Source organism: Lolium perenne, chromosome 7, assembly GCF_019359855.2.
Source record: "Lolium perenne isolate Kyuss_39 chromosome 7, Kyuss_2.0, whole genome shotgun sequence".
Lineage (NCBI taxonomy): Eukaryota > Viridiplantae > Streptophyta > Magnoliopsida > Poales > Poaceae > Lolium > Lolium perenne.
Window position 1 is genome coordinate 332,393,147 of NC_067250.2, and position 3,613 is coordinate 332,396,759.

Genomic DNA, 3,613 nt, shown 5'->3' on the forward strand with positions numbered 1-3,613 from the left:
CGCACCTCCTGCGCACTGACAAACGCCCTAACCCCTACACTATGTCTTATGAAGTCAAGCATGTGAAGAGAAGTGGTTTTGGGTTTCAAACATGGAAATTTCAAAAACCTCCCAAAAGCTTCATTTTAGAGTGAATAAGAAGGATCCATGCTTCCCTTTTCATTTTCATGTTTTAAACTTGTTTAAATTATCTTGGTCAAACCTAGGATTTGACAAGATTCAAATGGGCATCAAAATTGAAAAAAAAAATTGAAAAAGAAAAACCAAAGCAAATAGTTTTCTTATGTCATATAGTAAGCATTAAAGTTGTTGATAAATAAGGTCCATACATATTCAAACCACACAAATCATGTATCTATACCCCCTAACCCCTAAATTAAATAACTCTGTCTTATGAAGTCAAGCATGTGAAGAGAAGTGGTTTTGGGTTTCAAACATTGAAATTTTAAAAACCTCCCAAAAGCTTCATTTTAGAGTGACTAAGAAGGATACAGACTTCCCTTTTCATTTTTATGTTTTAAACTTGTTTAAATCTTGGTCAAACCAAGGATTTGACCAAGATTCAAATGGCCCTAAAAATTCAGAAAAAAAAATCAAAAGAATGAAAAACCAAAGCACATAGCATTCTTATGTCATATGTATAGTAAGCATTCAAGTTGATAAACAAAGGTCTAGAGACATATATATTCAAACCAGAAAAATCATGTATATATCTACCCCTAAAACTCTAATTAAACCATGTTTTATGAAGTCAATCATGAAGAGAAGTGGTTTTGGGTTTCAAACATGGAAATTTCAAGAACCTCCCAAGAGCTTCATTTTAGAGTGACTAAGAAGGATCCAGAAGGACCCACGGACTTCCAATAAGCATCCTGATGCGTCTTCTCTTGACAAAGAAGATGGCTGGCAGTTTGCGTACCTATTGCACGTGACTTGTGCTCACTGAAGTGTGGGACCTCACGCGTGGGCACCACACGTAAGTGACAGACCTGTTGGTGTAAAAACTCGATTGATTATTATAGTGCATTAGAACAAAGTTTCCTATGGATTCAAGGGTAGGAAATCCAAGTTAACTCATTTACATGACATTATTATTTCCATGAAGCAAAGTTAACACATCTATCGATTGGTACATTTTTGAGTGACTAAGAAGGATCCATGCTTACTTATTCGTTTTCACGTGTTAAACTTGTCTAAATCTTGGTCAAACCTAGGATTTGACCAAGATTCAAATGGGCAGAAAAATAAAATAAAAAACAGAAAAATGAAAAACCAAATCACATAGTCATCTTATGTCATATAGTAAGCATTAAAGTTGATAAACAAGGTCTAGAAATATCAAACCATACAAATCATGTATCTACCCCCTAACCCCTAAACTATGTCTTATAAATTAAGTCAAGCATGAAGAGATGTACGTGGTTTTGGGTTTCAAACATGGAAATTTCAAAAACCTCCCAAAAACTTCATTTTAGTGTGACTAAGAAGGATACACGCTTCCCTTTTTGTGACGCCCCGGAACCGGTATCATGAGGATTCCAGCGATCCCGCCAAAATCCGCATGATATCGATTCAGAGACGCCCTCCGACACGACGTGCGCGAAGAATCACACACGTGATGCCAGAGGAATTAACACGAGCGGTACATTACAACAGGATTACAATAGAGCCCACAAGATACATATATACAACAACGACTCCAACGAGTCAAGATACAAATACACAATACAAAGATCCGAATCATACAGAAGATCAAATACGCCCGAGTACGGACAAGATACAAATTGGACTAAGAGTCCTGAAGATAACCAGTGACGTCCATAACCCTGCCCAGGCCAAGCCGGAAGGGTAACCTTGCTAACGTCGTCATCTCGTACCTGTCAAAGTCGGGCCATCGGTTGCCGACAAAAGGGGGAGGAGACAAAAAGAAAAGAAGGCGAGGGTAAGTACCATTGGCACGTACTTGCGAGACAAGACCAGCTATGCTCGCTGGTGGGCGGTATAAACTTCACCCGGCTATATGTGGAGTTTAGCGGCAGCAAAGCTACTATCCAATAGAGACACGCTACAACATCCGTCTACTCAGAGAAGATAAGAGAGCGCACAAGGTAACAGTTCTATACTCTGCAAACATAACACAGCCGATGCGATCCCCCTTCGCAAAGAGGTACTGGCAAAGGCACACACACTTTTTGAAAATGTTTTATTAGCAAATTATTAGCAACAGGAAATAAGGTGTAGGTTGTTCTATGATCAAGCTATACAATTCCAAGTCGTCCATAACCGCGGACACGGCTTATCGATAAGATGTACACCCTGCAGGGGTTGCCCAAATGTAACCATACGCATGCTCGAACCCACTTACTACAGGTGGAGTCTCACATCAAGACCGTTCCCAATGCAAGAGAAAGTTTAATGGGAGCCACCCAACTAAGCTACCCGTGACGAAGTTCGGCCGTACTCCGATACGGACCCAGAGGTTTGCGACGGCTTCCAAGGCGGGCACTAACGACCGGCCAAGGATAAGGAGTCCCGCGTTATGAGTACAGTACAGAAATAAACACCCGAAGGCAACAGGAAATAAATCGTGCATCATGCATATGGGCAAATAAAACCAAGGTTGTGGCTCCCAATAAACAGACTCGAGGAAAGGTAGTGGGTGATGGGGGTCCCATTCCCCCACGTACGGGTAGAGCGCTCAATCTCGGAACAGATAACAAGAACTCGGGTCCTAGGGGACATTAGCAAGTCAAAGTTCCGATGCTTTCGCAAAGGGGCTCACAGATGCCTCTGCTTACAATTTTAGTTGTTAACAAATAAATAAAGTGTGATTATCTCCAACAAATGATATAGCATGTGATAAGCTCCCAACAAGATATCCCGAACATCTCGAGATATCAACAAGACCCTAAACTCGCCTACGACTCGCAAAGCTGGCAAACAACAAACAATAGGTAGGGCGAGTAGGTGTATCTCGGACATATAGGTAACAGGTGGATAGGACACGTGACACAACAGAATCGCAACACAAGGATAGCAATAGATCAAAAGAGCATGTAAAAGTAAAATAGGTGAAGGGGTGGGCTCGCCTGTGAAAAGCTGCAGAAGAACTTGTCGGAGAACTCGTCGTATCTCACACACCACTTCGTGATCCTATCCATGAAGAAGCAAATGCTGGAACACACAACGTATGCAAGTCTTACTACTACGAATAAAGAACCAGCATGCTCAAGATGATATGCATGACATGGCAAGGATGATGCGGTGCAACTTATCCATATTAATCGGAGTCGGAACCCCGGACAATCAATTAGGTTGGAGTTGCATTTTCTGCCGACAAATTTAAGGGTGGATTATCATAGCAAACATGGCAGGGGTGAGCTACAACAAAGTTAAATGGAATCGGGACAACATATATATAATATCCCACATATTCCATATGTTCCATATTAGGTGATAATGCAAACTATCGCGAATTTATATGATGCAGGATGCAACAGCAAGCATGGATGGCATATTCATGTCCAGCACATTTTTCTGATCAATTTTCATATAGAAGACATTTTATTTCGAATTACAGATTTAAAGTTATTAACAGATTAAGTTTTATTGT

The 3,613-nt window shown here is 40.7% G+C and overlaps 1 long non-coding RNA gene across 1 annotated transcript; it reads right to left on the reverse strand.

Moving 5' to 3' along the window:
- Positions 1–1,666: 1,666 nt before the first annotated feature.
- On the reverse strand, positions 1,667–3,322 carry LOC139833069 (uncharacterized). The gene is made up of 2 exons (XR_011748142.1): positions 3,090–3,322; positions 1,667–1,877 (listed from the first exon to the last, which is right to left on the reverse strand). It is a non-coding gene; the product is annotated as an uncharacterized lncRNA (long non-coding RNA).
- Positions 3,323–3,613: the final 291 nt, after the last annotated feature.